Here is a 21,696-nt window from a genome sequence, read left to right on the forward strand (position 1 = left end):
AAAATGTTAAATTTTATGTTATGTATATTTTACCACAATTATTTTTAAAAGACTCAGAACTGATACAAATATTAGAATTAGCATAAAAGGACAATAAAATAGTCATTATAACCACATTCCGCATGTTAAAAACTTAAGGACATGAAAGACTTTTTTTAAAATGGAAATATTAGACATGAAAAGTAGAAGGACTTCATCAAAAGCAGACCTACATTTTTTAAATGTTAAAGGAAATTCTTTAGCCAAAAGGAAAATCCACATAAAAATATGGATCTACATAAAGGAATGAAGAACACCAGAAGTGATCATTTCAAGGGTAAATATTTAAGATTTTGTTTTATTATTTAAACCTCTTTAAAAGATAACTGACTGTTTAAAAAAAGATAACAATGTAACGAGGTTTTATATCATGTATAAGTAAAATGGATCACAACAATGGCATAAAGGCTAAGAAAAGAGTATAAGTATATACACTTTTGTACGGTTCATAATACTATACATAAAATGACATTATCTTTGAAAGTAGTGAAATGAGGGGCGCCTGAGTGGCTCAGTGGGTTAAGCCTCTGCCTTCAGCTCAGGTCATGATCCCAGGATCCTGGGATCGAGCCCCGCATCAGGCTCTCTTCTCAGCAGGGAGGCTGCTTCCCTCTTTCTCTCTGCCTGCCTCTCTGCCTACTTGTGATCTCTGTCAAATAAATAAATAAAATCTTAAAAAAAAAAAAAGGAGTGAAATGAAAGATGTATACTATAGACATTTATATACTATAAATCTAAGCAACCACTAAAATAACCAAACACACAGTTACAGCTAATAAGGCAACTGATGTGATAAAACAGAATCATAGAAAATACTTAACTAAGCCAAAAGAAGACAGAAAAAAGCACAGGACAAATGCAAGTAACAAGATGACAGATTCACAAAACACAACATCACAATCACATCAGGCACACAGGCATACCTCCTATTGTGCTTCACTTTATTGCACTTCACAGATATTGTTTTTTACAAATTGAATGTTTGTGGCAACACTGTTGAGCAAGTCCATCAGTGCCATTTTCCCAACAGCATTAGCTCACTTCATGTGTCCCTATAACATTTTGGTAATTCTCACAGTATTTCAAGCTTTTTTATTATTACTCTATGTTATGGTGATCTGTGAAGAATGATTACAACACTGAAAGCTCAGATGATGGTTACCAACTTTAGCAATCAAGTATTTTTAAATTATGTTTAGTGTTCTTTTAGATATAATACTATTGCACACTTAATAGAGTATATATGATAGTATAAACATAACTTTTTTTTTAAGATTTTATTTATTTATTTGACAGACAGAGATCACAGGCAGGCAGAGAGGCAGGCAGAGAGAGGAAGGGAAGCAGGCTCCCTGCTGAGCAGAGGGCCCGATGCGGGGCTCGATCCCAGGACTCTGGGTTCACAACCTGAGCTGAAGGCAGAGGCTTTAACCCACTGAGCCACCCAGGCGCCCCTAAACATAACTTTTGTACACACTGGGAAAGCAAAAAATTCATGTGACATACTTTATTGCAATATTCACTTCATATTCAGCAGTCTGCTACTAAACTCGTACTATCTCCAAAGTATGCCTGTATAGGATCTACAGACTCTACTTAAAAGACAAGATATTAAAAAACAAACAAACAAAAAACAAGATACTATCAAACTGGATTAAAAAACGTGATCCAACTAGAAGCTGCCCATAAGAAACACTTTAAACATGAAGACACGGGGCACCTGGGTCGCTCAGTCAGTTAAGCATCCAACTCTTGATTTCAGCTCAGGTCATGATTTCTCATGGGATTGAGCCCTATATTGGGCTCTGCCCTCAGCAAGGAGTCTGCTTGAGGCTCCTCCCTCCCCCTCTTCCCTCTACTTGCGCTTTCTCTCTCTCAAACAACTAAATCTAAATAAATAAATGAATAAATAAAGAAGACAACACAAGTAGGTTAAAAATAAAGATGGAAAAAGATATATGAAAAAATACTGGAGTGGCTATATTAATATAAGACAAAGGAGATTCTTAGAGCAAAGACTGTAACTAGGAATAAAGACAGTCATCTCATAATGATGAACAAGTCATTTTATCAGGAAGACCTAACAATACTCAATGTTTATACCCCTAATAACAGAGCTTCAAAATACATCAAGCAAAAACTGAAAGAAGTGCATAGGGAAACAGACAAATTCACAATTGCTGTAAGAATTTCCAATACTTCTCTTTCAAAAATTAGTGTAACAAATAGGTTTAAAAAAAAAAAAAAGAAAAGAAAAATAGGGAGTATAGTAAATTTGAACAACACTATCAACCAACTTGATCTGGTTGACATTTCTAAAATACTCTACCTGAGAGCAGAATACACATGCCTCTCAAGAGTACACAGAAGTGGGGCACCTAAGTGGCTCAATGGGTTAAGCCTCTGCCTTTGGCTCAGGTCATGATCTCAGGGTCCTCGGATAGAGGCCCGAGTCTGGCTCTCTGCTCAGCGGGGAGCCTGCTTCCCCGCCCCCTCTCTCTGCCTGCCTCTCTGCCTACTTGTGATCTCTGTCAAATAAATAAACTCTTCAAAAAAAAAAAAAAATTACTCAGAACTCGGGATGCCTGGGTGGCTCAGTCAGGTAAACATCTGCCTTTACCTTAGATCATGATCCCTGGGTCCTGGGATCGAGCCCCACATCGGGCTCCTTGCTTAGCAAGGAGCCTGCTTCTCCCTCTGCCTCTGCCTGCTGCTCTGCCTGCTTGTATTCTCTCTGTGTGTGTCAAATAAATAAATAAAATATTTTTTTAAAAAAGAGTACACAGAACACCTATGAAGAGAGACCATATTCTGGGAAACAAAACAAGGCTAAACAAATCCAAAATAATTCAAGTTAGACAAAGTATGTTCTCTGCCCATAGTGTGATTAAGACAGAAACCAGTAACAGACAGCTCCTAGAAAAATCCTCAAATATCTAGAAATTAAAGAAAACACTTCTACATAACTCATGGGCTTAAAAAAGGGGGAAGGCAAATTGGAAGGTGTTATTAACTAAATGAAAAGAAAAGCACAATACATCAGAATTTATGAGATTCTGCTAAAGAAGTACTTAAGGCGAAATTTATAGTAGTAATTGCTTATATTTGGAAAAGGTCTCAAATTAATTATCCTAAGTTTCTACCTTTTAAAAACCAGAAAAAGAAGAATAAACTAAACCCAAAGTAAGCCAAAGAAAGGAAATAATAAAGACCAAAGCTGAAATTAAAAACAAAAACAAAAACAAAAAACAGAAAATGGAAAGAACAGAGAAAATTCAGTGGACCCAAAACCTGGTTCATTGAGAAGAGCAATAAAATTATTAAACATCTAGCCAGACAAAGAAGGGAAAAGAGGAAGACACAACCAATATCAGGAATGAAAGAAATGACAGCATTATAGAATCTATAGCCATTAGAAGAATAATAGGAAAACATAATAATTTTAGGCCAATAAGTTTGACAAGTCAGATTTGCAAACCACTTCTATGACAAATGACTCAGATCTAGAACAGATAAAGAGCTCTCAAAATCCAATAGTAAAACAAAAAATGCAATTAAAAAAATGAGAAGAGAACTGAGCCTGAGTGGCTCAGTCAGTTGAATGTCTGCCTTTGGCTCAGGTCATGATCCCAGAGTCCTGGAATCCAGCCCAGTGACAGGCTCCCTGCTCAGGAGGGGAGTCTGCTTCTCCCCCTCCCTCTGTCCCTGCTCAGGGGCTCTCTTGGTCTCTCTTTCTCACTCACTCTCTCAAATAAATAAAATCTTAAAAATAATAAAAATTTAAAAATGAGAAGAAATGAGACACTTCACCAAAGAGAATACAAAAAGCAAAAATAATAAGCTCACCATCATTAGCCATCAAGGAAATGCAAATTAAAACCATAAAGAGAGGGGGGCGCCTGGGTGGCTCAGTGGGTTAAGTGGCTGCCTTCAATTCAGATCATGATCCCAGAGTTCCAGGATTGAGCCCCCGCATTGAATTTTCTGCTCGGAAGGGAGTTGGTTTCTCCCTCTGCCTCTCACCCCACTTGTGCTCTCTCTCAAATAAATAAAAAATCTTTAAAAAGGGGTGCCTGGGTGGCTCAGTGGGTTAAGCCTCTGCCTTTGGCTCAGGTTGTGATCTCAGGGTCCTGAGATCGAGTCCTGCATCAGGCTCTCTGCTCAGCGGGGAAGCTGCTTCCCTACTCTCTCTGCCTGCCTCTCTGCCTGCTTGTGGTCTCTCTCTTTCAAATAAATAAATAAATAAAATCTTTGAAAAAAAAAATCTTAAAAAAAAAAACCACACATAAAAGATATCTCTACACACCTATTAGAACACCTAAAGTAAAAAAAACAGTGACAATATCAAATGCCAAGGAAGACAGAGAGACTAGGCCTCTCATACAATGATGATGGGAATCTAAAATGTTATACCACTCTGGAAAATGGGTTGGCAGCCTCTTAAAATATACTTTATACTTTCCTAAAAACATTTACCATAATATCCAGCAATTCACACTCCTAAACATTTTTCCCAGAGAAATGAAATCTCATGTCTTGCACACAAATGTTGATAACAGCTGTTATCTGTAATAGTCAAAACTGGAAGCTGCCCAAATCTCCAACAATGAGTGAAGATACAAAAAACTCTGGTACACAGAGACCTGTACCTTTGAAACCAATAATACATTATATGTTAACAAAAAACAAAACAAAATCAAACTCTGGTACACCCATACCATGGGTTATTGTCCAGCAATAAAAAGCAATTATTGATACATGCAACAACTTGGATGAATTCCAAAGGAATTGCACTAAATAAAAAAAAGTCTGTCTCAAAGGCTACATATGTTTTTATTCCATTTATTTATCCTCTGGAAATGACAAAGCTCAAAAATGGCATAAAGATTAGTGGTTGCCAGAGGTTAGGGAACTGGATGGGACTAGAGGATGGATGGATGGGTATAGATAGAACAAGGATCTTTTTGGTGAGAGAACAGTTCTGTATCTCAGTTGTGATGTTGATTACACTAATCTACACATCTGATAAAACCTGAAAGAATTATATACACACACAAATGAGCACATGTAAAACTGGTGAAACCTAAACAAGATCTGTGGGTTGTACCAATGCCAATTTCCTGGTTTTGATACTGTACTATAGTTACCTAAGATGTTACCATTGTGGGAAACTGGAAGAAGGGTATGTGGGACCTCTCCATACTAACTTTGGAACTTCCTATGACTCTGTAATGACTTCAAAATAAAAAAATTTTTTACAATACAATCTTGACCTATACACACACACACGTGTGTGTGTGTGTGTGTGTGTGTGTGTCTGGGTGTGTGTGTGTCTGGGTGGCATAAAAGTGTACTCAGGCAAACCAAAGTCTTAATGAGATCTCAGACTTTTAATCTCCTAACTGCTAATCTCCTAATTGCTCTTGTGTATCCTTCCTGAGAGGTTTATGAATATAGAAGCATAAATGTGTCTAATAATGTGTGCATTTGTATTTGCATATACATCCACATATACACAATTGACTTTTTTTCACAACTTACTTTTTTACGGTAATGTCAGCTTACAATAAATACTGTCCTGCAACTTATTTTTTTCACTCAATAGTAAGTTAGAGATAAACTCATGCAGAAGTACTCCTTTACTCTTTCTTTTATAGCTGTGTGACATCCACTATATGGCTGTACAATAATTTATTTAACCTGTATTAAGAATTACTTAGGGCTTCAGGCACTTAATAAACAAAGATAAGTTCTTTAAAATCACTGAGTCAGAAAACAAATAAACAAAAAAATAAAATAAAATTACTGAGTCAGAAAGTATGAACACTAAAAATTTAGTAAGTCCTCCAAAGAAACTGCACTAATTTACATTCCTGCCTAGATGTTAGTGATTCTATAAACCCTTGTCTTTGTTGTATATTGTCAAACTTTTAAAATCTTTATCAATCTAGCAGTGAAAAATGCTGTTGTTTAAATTTATTACCAGCATAATAATATGTTATTACTAACATTTAGTACTATATAACACCTTAAGGTGCTGAGAGTAAGTGATATACCCAAGAAAATTTTGCTATGGGAAATTATAACCAATGAAGAAATAAAGTAAGATTGGCGGCACCTGGCTGGTTCAGTCAGAGGAGCATGTTAATCTTGATCTCAGGGTTGGAGGTTCAAGCCCCACGCTGAGTGTAGAGATTACTTAAAAATCTTTAAAAAAAAAAAAAAAAAAAAAGAGTTGGAAAAGTCCTTAGAGAATAAGAATAGCTTGATGAAATGCTATTCAGTACATACTTTAACACCATAATGAGAAATTGTCCACTCCTTTTTTATTTCAATTGTTAAAAACATCTTCATTATGTACCAATATTTCCCTTCCTCTAATTTTCATTCATTGTTCCTAGTTCTGGCCTCTGGGGATATAAAACATATGTTTTAGTCCCTTTTCCATGTCCCATTCCTTCATGCTTTTCACAGAACCACAGATCTGAGTCAGGAAGAATATTAAAGATCACTCAATTACCCAATTAGAAAAGTATAATCATATACCCCACTAAAGTCTTCTTTTTCCCAGGCTGAAAATCTCAAATATTTCAATTATTTTGCAAATATTTGTTTCAAGACACTGCTTCATTCCCATTACTTTCCTCTAAATACACTATCAACATCCTCCTCAAAAAGCAGCAAACAGAACTGAGAACAGTCAGCTAAATGCAGAGTAGAAAAGGATAATCAACTATGTTTTAAACAACCTGCTTCAAAATATTATTTAAGTGAGTAAGAGCCTTTGGGGCAGTTATAATAAACCTATGACTCATCAACTTCAGACAAATAAGGAGACCCAACCAGGCACATACCTACTTAACAACAACAACAAACTACGCGTTAGCCCTCCAAATCTCCAACCCTGTAATTGTGCAGATTAAAGAGAAAAAAAAAATCAATTACAGGGCTTTGCTTGTCCCTAGCAAGTACATACGTGTCAAATATAAACTTATTACAACAAATATTTTCTTAGACATCGTCTGTCTTTCCAATTATTAAAAATAAAGGGGGAGGACAGAGGGAAGAGCTTGATTCTGCCACATAACATACTAGCACTCCCTCACAGTTTGTAACGGATAAACATTTTAATGGAACATGGGGGAAGACAGCACCTTGAGGGACACCACTAAGAATGAACTGCAGTTTAATTTTAACATCAGCCCATTAATCAATCACAAATCCACCTATCTATGCAATTATTCACACTACATTTCTCTAAGTTGTCTATAAAGATATCATAAAAGGCTGTCAAATGCTATCTGTATAACCTTGGGGGTCCCTTCTCTCATTTGTAAAACAGCACTAAATGAGACAATCTATGTAAAAGCATTTAACCCAGTGCCCAGCACAAAATTAAAAATCCAATAAATGTAGCTTTAATTCTAGATATAATACAGCCAGAATATCTCCTGTTTGTACCTACCAGGTTACGGACCCTATAAGAAAAGAAATGAGGCCAGTATGATATTACTTGCTCTCTGGGAACCCATGCTAGCTCCTAGTGATCAGCGCCTTCTTTTCTAAGTACCAACAACAAACATGTTAAAAAGTCTGAGCATTTGTGAGGCACCTGGGTGACTCAGCAGGTTAAGCCTCTGCCTTTGGCTCAGGTCATGATCTCCGGGTACTGGGATCGAGCCCCACACTGGGCTCTCTGCTCAGGAGGGAGCCTGCTTCCCTTCCTCTCTCTCTGCCTGACTCTCTGCCTACTTGTGATCTCTGTCTGCCAAATAAATAAATAAAATCTAAAAAAAAAAAAAAAAAAATCTGAGCATTTGTTCAGGAAGGACACCTAGCTCATCAGTTTATTTTTTTTCTGCAATCTTTACTTGTTTTCCAACATTGTCTATACTTCAGTAGCTAAAACAGTTTTTTACATACAGTACTAAGTTTTTCAAAATTAAATGTTTTTTAAAAATTAGGATGATCTCGGGGCACCTGGGTGGCTCAGTGGGTTAAAGCCTCTGCCTTCAGCTCAGGTCTTGATCCCAGGGTCCTGGGACAGAGCCCCGCATCAGGCTCTCTGCTCAGCAGGGAGCCTGCTTCCTCCTCTCTCTCTGCCTACTTGTAATTTCTGTCAAATAAATAAATAAATAAATAATCTTTTAAAAAAATTAAGATGATCTCTCTCACCTCTGATAAATTCATTCCTAAAATACCTCAAATATTACCAACCACTATTAGGTACAAATTATTTAGTGGCCTTTACAGCCTGATAATTAATCTGGAATAGAAGGTATGAATTCCAGAAAATAGGAATATTCACAATACCCCTACTTATGTGGGTCACACAGAGAGTTAGTATTCAGTAAACAATAGTCATCCCCCAATTTTATTTTTGGAAACAAGAGCCTTAAAAAAAAATCTACCTGCAAAGCAAGTATCCTTATGCCTAAAGCATTAAAACTCTCTAAAATCCAATTAAAAGCTCTCTTATTGCTCAAATCACTTACTTGGGAGTAACATTCAAGTCAAGTTCAAAATCTTTGATGTATGAGACCAATTACTATTAAATAGTACCATTAGCATGGAAATCATTTTAAAAATATGTTTATATCATGGATGACTGGTTTCTGAAATAGGTAAATAAGAGTTTAGGAAAACAATTAAATTTTATTTTATTTTACTCAAACTTTCAATGTTAAACAACAAAGTCATGAAAGCTCTGCTAAAAATGTCAAGCAGAAAAATCCTAAAATACCTAAGAATCAAGTGTCTTGTGGCGCCTGGGTGGCTCAGTGTGTTAAAGCCTCTGCCTTCGGCTCGGGTCATGATCGGATCAAGCCCTGCATCAGGCTCTCTATGCAGCAGGGAGCCTGCTTTCTCTCTCTGCCTGCCTCTCTGCCTACTTGTGATCTCTGTCAAATAAATAAATAAAATCTTTAAAAAAAAAAAAAAAAAGAATAAAGTGTCTTTCCCCTAAATGCCTCCAAATAGGTTTCGTAATTTAAAGAGTTTCTTTCAGGTATCAACTGTCTAATTTTAATAAACTTGGCTTTCCTTTTTGGATCAGAACTATAGAATTGGTACTATAAACAGAAGTGCTATTGTCAAAGAATCGATCCAATAATAAAAAGAGCTAAGGCCACTTGTCTTATAGAAAATTACTGCCAAATGCTGCCAGACCCTGCTTTTCTTCTTTCTGGGCTAGTAGCCAGATACTAATCATATTTAGACCCTTTCTAATTTTTAGTACACAATTTAGTACACAATACCACATCTGAACTAGACAGTATTTTAATGAATGCTCCCTGTAATTTATCTAACATTTTGGCATACAAATACACACATACACACATACATGATCTACCATACTCTGGAAGTATATATAAGAAAATGATTAACAGTGGTTACTTCTCAGGCAACTGTTTGGGTCCTGGAGGTTTTTTTATGTTTTTATAAAAACTATTCAAAAAATTAATTTATCCATTGAAAGAAAACATTAATTCCAGTTAAAATATTTTACCTTACAATATAATGTATAAATGATTCTCGTAAAGATATATTTAAAACATTTTAACATGTAATTGTTTTAAAAACAATTTACAATGTTTGACTTCTCTTACAATCAAAAAGACAAATTAAAATAAGATCATTTTTGCTTACCAAATTAGAAAAGCTGAATATTGACATAAAAATTGGCATGATCCTTCTAGAAAGCAGTAGGGCAATACCTAATTTTTTTTTTAAGGTCTTACCTTTGACCATTTTTATTCCCATCCTAAGAAAACAGGTATGGAGAATGACTTATGCAAAGATTTTCTTCAATGTTAGCAGCAGAGGAAAAAAATGTTTAATAAATGGGAATGGTTAAATCACTACACATCCATTTAATAGAACTGTGCTACTATTAAAAGTTAGATTTCAAAACAATTTTAACAAAGTAGAAAAGTCCTCATGATATAATCCTTGGTGGGGCAACAAACAGTATCCATATGAATAAATAAATATATTCATATATTCATGGGAGGAGAAAGAATGTATACCAAAATGACAGTAATGCTTGCTTATATTTGGGCTGAGCTTATTTTACCTTTCTCCAAGTTTTTAAAAGAGTACCTAGTGGGCGCCTGGGTGGCTCAGTGGGTTAATGCTTCTGCCTTCGGCTCAGGTCATGATCCCAGGGTGCTGGGATCAAGCCCCACGTTGGGCTCTCTGCTCAGCAGGGAGCCTGCTTCCTCCTCTCTCTCTCCGCCTGCCTCTCTGCCTACTTGTGATCTCTATCTGTCAAATAAATAAATAAATAAAAATCTTTAAAAAAAAAAAAAAAGAATATACTTTAAAAAAAAAAAGAGTACCTAGAACTTACACAATCAGGGGAAAATACAATATAAATATGTAAAACATAAACACATACCTTTATTCTGGAGTTTATAATATTGTAAAACTGATACTATGTTTAAACAGTTGAAATACTAAAAACCTTCTAATTAATAACATTTAGGGAAACCAATGAAGAGAAACTCAAGTTACTCATACTATGGATCAAGATCATTCCTACTATACAGTAAGCACTACCATACAATACAATAAGCACTACCAGCTAGCTCATTTTTAAATCAAAATAATAAAAAAGGAAAACTTCTGACTATTATATTGGTACACAAATGGACAAAAATTTAATCCCATTGAACAGGGTTAATAATGTAATTATGAGATAAATTATAATATAAAATTATAATAATATTTAATAGGATAAACACTATCCCTGCAAGAAGGAACTGCTGAAATTAACATATAACATCTAAGTTCATAAATATAACCAAACTTTTCCTTTAAATACATTGAGTCTGCTCCTGGGGAACAAAAATAGTTACTGATGAATAGGTAAATTATCATTTCTCAGACATTAATCTCTATGTTTCAAATGCAGACGAAGCCTACCCCTAAAGGTTATTTCTACCACCACTGCCCACTTAAATCACAAGTTCACTATTACTCTCGGCTCCCTTCAGTGGGTTGCCAATGCCTTAAGCCCAAATTCCTTCGGTTGGTTTTAAGACTCATGGGATGGTGGTCCTTGGTTTCACTCCCCACTCCTTCCTTCTCACTTGCTTTCTACATCTGAACCCAGTAGTTTACAAGAAAGTGTGATCCTTGAACCAGCAACATTCCCATCACCAAAGCATGTCAGAACTCCAAATTCACAAGCCCCACTCCTATTAGGAGATTCATACGCACATTATAGCTTGAAAACCACTGCTCTGGCCTTCCTAAATTGCCTGCAGATCCCAAATCTGCCCTGCTCTCTCCTACAAATGTAGTTGGCTACCTACCTTCTTTTACCTCATTCCCTCTGAGGTGTCCTATCCACCTTGTTTCCTACTCATCTTTCAAGTCTTAGCTTAGAAATCACTTCAAAAGAAATCTGTAAACTTTCCCAGAATTAGAAAAATATTACTCAAGATTTCTTCTATTATTGTAGCTCTCATTTGCATTCTTCACCAACTAAAGCCATTTCTAGAATTACTTAAGGCCATCAAAGAAAGGCTTTGCCTGACATACCCCAAAACATCACTAACACATGACAAAAATAAAAAAAAAGATTCATAGCTCTTCCACCTGTTATGAATGCATTGGTATAACTGATTTCAAAAAGAGTATAGAACGTTAGAAAAAATATAATGTACAGTAGAACCAAATGTCAGGAAAAAAAGACTTATTGAAAAATTAAAAACAGCAACCAGTTCTGAAATTCACATCTTGAAATTAATTTGAATTTTCTTTTTCCTGCACATATTTCTCCCATTTTCTAGAGGGAGAGCAAGTAATAAGGAATATGGCTTTAAAAAAAAAAGGCAATCCCAGAAGAAAGAGAAACGTGTAAAGCCTAGATGAACCCATATTTAACGTCAGACATAAGAAAAAAGTATGGATTTAGAAACAGTTCTCCAGAGGCACCTGGGAGACTCATCAACTGAGTGCGCCTTTGGCTCAGGTTGTTGCCCCAGGGTACTGGAGCTCCGCTCCCTGCTCTGCAGATAGTCTGCTTCTGCCCCTCCCTGGCTTATACTTGCTCTCACTCTCTCAAATAAATAAATAAAATCTTAAAAAAAAAAAAGTGGTTCTCCAATATTTTTAATAAGTTTGAGATAATCTCACAGTACATAATTAGTCACTGATTTATCTTCAATCATTTAATGATCATCTAACATGTGCTTAAAAACTATGTGGTATTAAGAATTATGTGTATCTCTCTCTCTCTCTCTCTCTATATATATATATATATGGAGATGAGGTTAACTTCTAGTTATTTAGCCAAGAAATTAATTTTTTTTTTAAGATTTTATTTATTTGACTGAGAGATATATGGCAAGAGAGGGAACACAAGCAGGGGGTTGTGGGTGAGGGAGAAGCAAGCTTCCCACTGAGCAGGGAGCCCGACTCAGGACTTGATCTCAGCATTCTGGGGTTGTGACCTGAGCCAAAGGCAGTTGCTTAAAGACTCAACCACCCAGGTGCCCCAGAAATTAATCTTTTTGAAGATTTTATTTATTTTTGAGAGAGAGACACACAGAAAAGAAGGGGGGGTGCGGGCAGAGGGAGGAGACTCCCTGCTGAGAAAAGAGCCTGATGTAGAACTCAATCCCAGGACCCTGGGATCATGACCTGAGTTGAAGGAAGATGCTTAACTGACTGAGCTACCCAATGCCCTAATCTTTTGTTTTGTTTTGTTTTTAAGATTCATTTACTTATTTATTTATTTTAGAGAGAGAGAGAGAGAGAGAAACAGAGAACATGAGCAGGGGAAACAGCAGAGGTAGAGGATAGAGAATTCTCAAGCTGATTCCCCGCTGAGCAAGGAGGCCTACCCAGCTGGTCCCAGGACCCTGAGATCATGACCTGAGCCAAAATCAAGAGTTGGATACACAACTGACTGAGCCACCAGGCACCCAAAGAAAGTAATCTTTATGCACACTAACAGACAGGCACAAAGTTGTTCACAGCAGCTGTTCCTAAGAGCTAAAAACCAGAAATGGCCTAAATATATCAACAGAACAGAAAAACATATGTACTCACACAATGGAATACTACATTACAATGAAAAAGAACGAATTACTGTTAACTTAAAACATGGATGAATCTTACAGACACAATGCTGAGCAGAGGAAGCCAGGGTGATTCCATTTGCATGACATTCAGCAAGAATAAAACTAATCTACTGTGATAAAAGTCTGAAGAGTGGTTACTTTGGGAAAATTCTGACTAGGAGAGAACATGAGGAAGTGTTCTATACTTGATCTGATTGGTGACTACATGTTTACACATGTAGAAATACACTGAGCTGTTTATAATTTCTGCACTTTACCATGTAGGATATTCTTGAAGTCCCATAAATTTTTTAGAAAATGGAAGAGAAAGTTCCTATTCCTCTATGCCAGTCAGGAAAACAGGAAGAAAGGAAAAAAGGAAGGAGAAAATGTTAAATAGTTTTCAGATTCCTGCTTTAAAGTTCAGTTGTCTTATGCAACAAAAATTTGAGCACCTAGTTTGTAACAGGTACTGTATGGGTGTTGGGTATATAGGACTAAATAAAATGGTAAAAATCCCTGCCCTCATGGATCTTATAATAGGCATGGAAAGCCAATATAGAGTACATTGGATAGCTGAAAGAACAAAACAAAGAAACAAAACAGGGAAGAGAAATAGGAAGAGTATGTGTAGAAGGGCTGCTAGGATTCTAAACAAGGGGGCCAGTAAAGGCCTCACAGAAGGGGTAATATTTTAATTAAGACTTGAAGGAAGTAAGAAAGGGAGACATGTATGTGTGGAAGAACATGTTCCAGGTCTCCTGAAGCAAGAGAGAAGGCCACTGTGACCACAGGGAAGTGTGCAAAACAAAATAAAATAGCAAGGGTTTCAACGCGTTTAATTAAGAGTTTTACTCCAACTCCTTATTTAAAGATTAACTTAGGGGCACCTGGGTGGCTCGGTCTGTTAAATATAGACTCATGATTTGGCCCAGGTCAAGATCTCCGTCATGAGACTGAGTCCTGTGTCAGGCTCCAAGCCCAGCATGAAACTGGCTTAAAATTCTCTCTTTCCCTCTGCACCTCTCCCCCACCCTCTCGTGCTCTCTCTCTCTATTAAAAAAAAAAAAAAAAAAATTAACTTAAATTGGAATGCCTGGCTGGCTCAGTCATTAGAGCATTTGATTCTTGATCTCGGGGTTGTGAGTTCAAGCCTCACTCTGGGGGTACAGATTACTTAAAAATAAAATCTTAAAAAAAAAAAAAAAAGATTAATTCTTTTTTCCAATCTTTTCTACGCAGAAACTTCTGTAACCACTAGCTCAGTCCACCCTTATCTAATCTTTTGAGTTCCTACAGCTGCACCAGTACTGGCATCTTTAAATATGCACTGTCTCCCACTCGCAAATAAACCAAGCCTCTTCAGGATAGTGACTAGCTTTTATGCTTTTTTCTATCTCTCTTAGCTGGCTTATGGATAGCACTTAAGTGGTTACTAGTAAGGCTGATGTTAATAACCTCATCAGGCACAAGATTAGTTAACTGTGGATAGATTTTTAAGAAGAAAAAGAGGAAGGGAAGAAACCAAGATGAGGGAACTATGTGAGTAAAGGCACTGAGGCATCTCCATGTGTCATGATCCAAAGTCTGGATTTTCTCTGAGCCATGTCCTTAAGACTCTGAGATCCTCAACATCACTTTTCTAAAAACCACTCCAGGCTTTTTTTTTTTTTCCTATTACAGGGAGGAGACAGGACTAGGCACCTGGTATTCCTTTCAAATAATGCTTTTGTAACACCAATGTGTATAACTAACTTAACAAAGAAAATCTTAACCAATTAGCTACATGACCTTGAGCAAGTCATTCAATCTTGCATGCGTGAGTTCCCTCACATGCTAAAATGAAGTTGGATTAAATGATCTCTAATGTCCAAACAATCTCAAATTCTCTAGCTTTTTTTGAAAAAACTGAATGAATAAACATTACAACCTAGCTTCTCCAATTTGTAAAATGAATAAAATATCTATTAATAATTTTAATACACTGGGGGCACCTGGGTGACTCAGTCTTTAAGCGTCTGCCTTCACCTCAGGTCATGAACCCAGGATCCTGGTATCGAGTCCCGCATCCGGCTCCCTGCTCAGTGGGAAGCTTGCTTCTCCCTCTCCCACTCCCCCTACTTGTGTTCCCTCTCTCACTGTGTCTCTCTCTGTGTCAAATAAATAAAATATTTAAAAATAATAATAATAATTTTAATACACTGAGTAAGGAATCATATTCAGAAAGCAGTGTAGAGTATTTGGAAAAGCATAGAACCAGGAGTACAACAGACCTGAATCTAGTTATAGCCTGTTGCTTAGTAGATAATGACCCTGAGCAAGTTAATAAATCTTCAGCCAATAAACAATCTAAAGACACACAAACGTTGGCAACAATCATGTCCCATACAAAAAGCAGCCAAGGTTAAAATAGCTACCAATCACTGATATCCAAGATCTGAAATACCCATATTAGTTTATAACTCTCTTATATTTTAGTTATAGGAATTAGTGGTTGCCTCAAAATCTGCAAGTATAATGGAGCAACCCTTAACTCCTATAGTACCGGGAGTCTTACTTTTTTAAATATGAGAATAAGAACTACAGATCTAATATCAGCTTGTGGTCATAGGTATAAGGGCAAAGTATCTTATTTTATTAAAGAAAGCCCGGGGTGCCTGGGTGGCTCAGGTCACAATCTCAGGATCCTGGGATCGAGCCCCATGTCGGGCTCTCTGCTCAGCAGGGAGCATGCTTCCCCTCCTCTCTCTGCCTGCCTCTCTGCCTACTTGTGATCTCTGTCAAATAAATAATTATTTATATGAAGAACACCTAAAAATAAATTATTATATAAAAATAAATTATATAATTATTATATAAAATAATTTCTTTTTATTTATAAAATATTAATCTTTTAAATTTTATAAAATATTATTTTATTTATTTTATTTACATAATATTTTATAAATTAAAATTTATTTACTCAGTTTTTTAAAAACTAAATATGTCCTGTAGGTAAACAAGAAGTATGGATTTTAAGAAAGAAGCTTTGAATAGATTTTCATTTTAGAAAAGTCACCTTGGCAGGAGTGTAAAAGATGGATTAAAGGGGGTCAACCACTACAAACCTCATTCTACAATTCCAAGTTAAATAAGGACATTACATCATCACATAGATACTCAACCAGAAATCAGAAATAAAAATAATAATACTTTAACAAATAAAGCTAAATTATCAAAAGAAAATCATTTACCTTCATGATTGTATATTCTGGAATTAAATATTTCCTATGTATCTTAAAAAGGAAGAGGTTTCTAAAATTACATATCATAAATGAAAATTACATGGAACTAGTTGTATCCTGAGAACCAGCTACTCTTCAGACATCTATCCCTTTTTGTAGATGTAACACTGCTGACATGCAACATCAAAATCAATGCGATAGCATCCTTGGAATTGGAGCTTACACTGATTACTAACAGGGACTTCTCTTTAATTTTGTATATATGGAAACCGAGGCCCTAAGAGTCTAAAAAATTACCCTGGTTATATGTTAGTAGGACAGTGAAGACTGGGATCCATGCCTTATGATTTCCTTTCTAGAAATTGCTTTAGTACATCATGTTTCTAATTCTAGAATTTTGGATGACAATCCAAGAGCCATTCTGGTAGTGCCATTTTCATTATAACAATAATGAAATATAAATACTAATACTATAGTAATAATGAACCATAAAATTATTATGTTTCATATGCCTCAGAAGAAAAACAAATCTAGTAGATGTACCCATACATTTGACAAAAAGAAATCTCTTCCTGAAGTCTGTGCACCAATAAGAACACCTCTACCCCCAACACAGAGACACAAGGTATTCCTGTCTAAGGAGTTGAAAAACTTCCCTTCTCAAACTTGGAAATAATTAAATTTGAAAAAAGAAAGGCCTTGAATTAATTTATCTTTATATACTTAAATATCCAACATCTTTAACATGTTTTAACATTTTACTTAGGTCTCAGTATTCTTATTCTGTTGTGCTCCCCAACCCCTATAATTATCAGATTCTTGAAATACACTTTTTCCTTCACTACACACAGTGAACTAGCAACACTCACAAAATGCCTTATAAATACTGTACATTTCAGAGATTTGCATAGTTACCAAAATGTTTTAAATTTTAGACTTCTCTAATTTGCACTTATGTCCACTCACTGAAATAGGTTCAAATATTAAAGCCTAAAATTAATAGCTCTCTTCCATGCCTCTATAACCCTCTCTTAAAGAATCCCCCAAATACTTGTAAATTCGATGTGTATGTATCCTTAGACTTTTTAATGCTTATGTAACAAAAGGTGCTAATGCTCAGAGTCAACATATAATTAACATCCAAACTGTACTGATCATAATTCAGTCTTTAATAATTCAGAAGGCAGATCATTACCTTACTTGGTTTCTTGTTATTACAACAGGCATCGATTATATTATTATTCAAGGGTTATTTTTTTTTAAAGTGAGCTGAACCCTAAGTACCTGTTTCTTCATTATCAGCCATGTCAATTATTTTATATATTCATTTTATTTGTTTTCTCTCAATATAGGTTATATGTGAGCTGGAATCACTGTACCTCCAGTGCTATGATACCTCCTAATCAAATATTTGTTGACTGCTCAGTATGTTTACTTAGAAATCATATAAGCTGCTTTAAAAAGTTACTGAAATTTGCTTAATTATTCATCTTTCAAAAATAATGAGGAGAACAAAGGTCTGTTTCAGGTTTTCTGGCTGTAGTTCCAACCCAGTATCTGCTCAATTGATCAATTTTGATAGCTATAAAAGTCAATCTGGCAAAGATGAAAGCAAAACAAAAAGCTTAAGCTCCTCAATGGGTTAAATATTGCTATGTGGGATCCCTCCCTTTTTTTAAATGACTGCAATACTCAAGGACTAGGTACATTATTCCTAATCTTTTTGATTCTAAGATAAAAAGAAATCTCAATCTTAAAAAACTGTTACTAAGTAAAAGACTAAGGCAGGCAAAATTCTTTGCTTTGGCATAATCAAATTTGTCTGTTTACCCAAAATGACAGAATTACTGTTAATATGGGCTCCACCCCCTGCCACATCAGACTTCATTTACAGGCCTCTGTGATGAAGTTGCCATCTAACCTGAAGAACTGTCAAGCAAATGCAGACTTCTCAAGCCATTCATTTATTTTTTTTTTAAACCATATACACATACACATAGGTCATTTTACTTGAATTTCACCAGAGTCTGGGCTAGTTACCAAGAACTCTGCATTAGAGACAAGATTAACTCAACCTTAACAATAAAACTGTTTTGCAGGATTCTCTAAAAGAGCTGTTAGCCATCCTTAGAGGTCTCAAATGAGGCTTCTGCAGAGTTCTAGCTCTGGGACTTCATATTCCAATACATTATTTGGAGACTAAACTTCAAGTTACCCCTGTCCACGAACGTTTTTCAAAGGACAGAGGGAACCCAGAACACACCTCCCATTCCTACTCGACTGCCTACCACTCAGGCACGACTTCAGGACAGATCTAATAATGCAGGATCAGCATAAGCAGACTATCTAGGAAAGAGAAGCCAAAACCACACAGACTTCCCTATCTTCAGCGGCTGGCACGCCCAACCTTAGAAGACTCGCCCCCTAGAGAACCTAAGGTGCGGCCACTCTCTCGTTCCCAGAGCAGCGAGACCAGCACGCCCCCACAGGGAGCCCGGGGCAGGGAACAGAAAACTGCAGAACAAACCCACGATCTCTCCAACTAAGAAACAACGCGGCTCAGTCCTCCCACTGAGCACCAAATCAATCTCACGGAGAAAGAGACCTGTTCCAGGATGCCGACCAGCCACAGACTGTCTATTGGGCTGGCTCCGGAAGCCCCTAGAGCCCCCCTCCTACCCCGAGCCGACCCAGTAGTGCCTGCTGAGCCGCGCCCTCCATTCGAGATCTCCCGGAGACCCGCTAACTCGCCCTGTCACCCCTTTAAAGCCCGGAGACCATGTCAAGTTACCGCCCCCCTCTGGGCAAAGCAGAAACCCCAGGGGAGACGCCGGTCTCCGCCGAACACCCTTCCGCCCCCAGCAGCCCACCAAGGTGGCCCGGCCCCTGCAGGACCCAGACATCGCCCTCTCCCCCGAGACCCGGATAAACAGAGCCCCCTCCCCGGAACCCTAATACGCTGCTTTGTCACCCACGGATGTGAAACGCTCCCGCTCAAAGGACCCCCAAGACCCCAATGATCTGCTCCTTCAGAGACTTAGGACCTGCTAAATTCTCTGCCTCCAAAGAGCCTGCGACAGCGGTATGAGGACCCCTTGTTGTGAAACCCCGCTACGACACCTCGAGGAACCCCAAGACCCTGGCAAATCTCCCTTGACCCCGAAGTGGGACCCTGTGCGCCACCACCCACCCCCCACGCCAAGCTGGAAGAGCCTCAAGAAGCTCCCTCCCCCCATAAACCGCCCCATTGCCTCAGGAGCCCCGGGACCCGTCACACCACCCTTGGGCGCCCGCACTCGGGTCCCACCCCGCCGCCTCGTGCCCCCCGCACTCTCGAGCCCCGCTAAGCCTCGCGCCCACCCGGCAGCGCGGAACAGCCCGCGGAGCCGCCCCCGTCGGGAGCCAGCCCACCCCGGTTGCTCCGAGTCCCCGCGCCCCGACCGCTTCGCACCCGAGACGCGCTCCGGGCTTCCTTACCTGGGAGCGCCGGAGGGCGAGCAGACCGAGGAGCCCTGAGGAAAAGAAGGCGGCGGCAGGGAAGGGGCGGCCCAGGCCTGCGACTGCCGCAGCTCCAACCTCTCCGCGAGGAAGCGCTTGTGTGAGGAAAACCCTCCCGCTTCGCGCGCAGCCGGGAGACCAAGCTACAGCCGTGCCCGCCGCTCTTCCCGCGAGATCCCAGCCACGGCGAGGGGCGGCCGCGGCGGCTCGAGTGACAGCCCGCAGAGCCTGTCGGCGGCGGTGCAGGAGGCGGGACTCGGAGCCCATTGCGACCAGTTGCAGAATAGAAAAGGGATTCGTCCCGCCCACCGCTTCTCCCCTCCCCCGCCCCTCCCAATTAACTAGGGGCAAAAGGAGCAGTGACCTTAAACAGAGGCCGTGGCGAATCGCGGCAAGATATCTGGGTTGGCGAGGGTGGGTTTGTGTCTGTCTGGTCCTGCTCAGCCTCCGTAAACACACCTGGTTCTGGGAAGAAACGCGTCTTCACCCTGGTGTAGGCTGAGGCGCCGTTACCCTTGGTTACACGCGGCCCGAAGTACACGGAAGATTCGCACCTTCCTGGCTGAAGGCGCACTCTCCTGGGGTTACCCGGGTGTAAACCTTACCCCTATCTCGCCTCTCTTCCCTCTCCGCCTCAAACAGGGCGCCATTGTTGAGATGCCCGTGTTTTCCAAACCCCAAGTCGGGACATCTGGTCTGACAAAGGACCCTTCTGATTCGTGCATTTATTTCTACTTCAAGCCTTCTAGGAGAGTAAAAAGTAAATCTCACTTGAGTCCCAGTATAACAGATTACAAAATTGCATGAAAAGTCGCATCACTATAGACCCCAGTGTCCGGTACATGCAGGACATTGAACAAATGTAAAAGAAATGAATAAAGAATGTGATATTTGAATATTTGAAATCTGGACCCACCCTAGAAAATTCAGACTTCCTTAGCCTTTTCTCTGCAATGACAGCCAATCTCTTCACCAGTAAATCCAATCACTCCATTATTACGCCTATCCTGTAGCCTTCATTCGTCTTCCCTCCCTCCTTCCCTTACCCACAGGAAGAATCCAGCTTTCTCCTCATCAAGGTTAACCCCTACACCCGTGCGCTGGATCTCAGCCATTCCCAGATTTTGTTGAATCATCTATCCTTTCTTTCCCCATTATCAATTTTCCTTCTAATCTGGCTCTTTTCTCCTACAAATACAGTCTCCTCCAACCTTTGAACAGAACAAAACCAACCCTACTTCTTCCACCCTGTTAAAGCTACTCTATCTTTTCGACGAATCCCATTTTCTTGAGAGACATTGAAGTATATTTGCTGTCTCCACTTTCTCATCTCTTATTTTTCCCACTACATTGTTGGTTTCACCCACACATTCTTCTCTCAATGGTCACAAAAGACCTCTTTTCTAATGGGCAAATATTCTATTTTTGGGCATCTTTCCCGAGGAGCTCTCTGCGGCTTTTGACAATGCTGGCTATCTCCTCCTTGGGTGCCTGCCTAACTACATTCTTCTCATTCCCTAGCTACCCCTCTGACTTTGGGGGGGGGGGGGTGCGGGAGAGGGGGGTGGTCCCCTCTTTTGGTCCGAAAATGATTATGTATTGATGTTTCCTTAATCTTATAGCCATACCTTGTCCATTATAAGAAAAAATGGCCACCCGTAGTTGCACACTTTGAATGCCAGTAAGTGGCTCAGACAAGAGCCGTTAGAAGAGACCAGTGGAATGTGACATGTGACTATGAGGCTGGGTCTTAAAACAGTAGTGTGGCCCATACAAATGCAGGACAGAAGTGGAGGCCTTTTAGAGAAAAATAGTGTGAACCGAGCAGAGAGGAAAGAATGTGAGCCGAGCCTGGCTATGGG

General features: G+C 38.7%; 1 protein-coding gene across 1 annotated transcript in view; it reads right to left on the reverse strand.

Moving 5' to 3' along the window:
• GLCE (glucuronic acid epimerase) overlaps positions 1 to 19,982 on the reverse strand; it is a 119,185-nt gene extending 99,203 nt beyond the window's left edge. Inside the window, exon 1 of the mRNA XM_044231663.1 lies at positions 19,814 to 19,982. The gene's annotated coding sequence lies outside the window, so the exon portion shown is untranslated. The remainder of the gene's footprint in view (positions 1 to 19,813) is intronic.
• Between the last annotated feature and the right edge of the window lie 1,714 nt (positions 19,983 to 21,696).

This window comes from Neovison vison, chromosome 13, assembly GCF_020171115.1.
Source record: "Neovison vison isolate M4711 chromosome 13, ASM_NN_V1, whole genome shotgun sequence".
Classification (NCBI taxonomy): Eukaryota; Metazoa; Chordata; class Mammalia; order Carnivora; family Mustelidae; genus Neogale; species Neogale vison.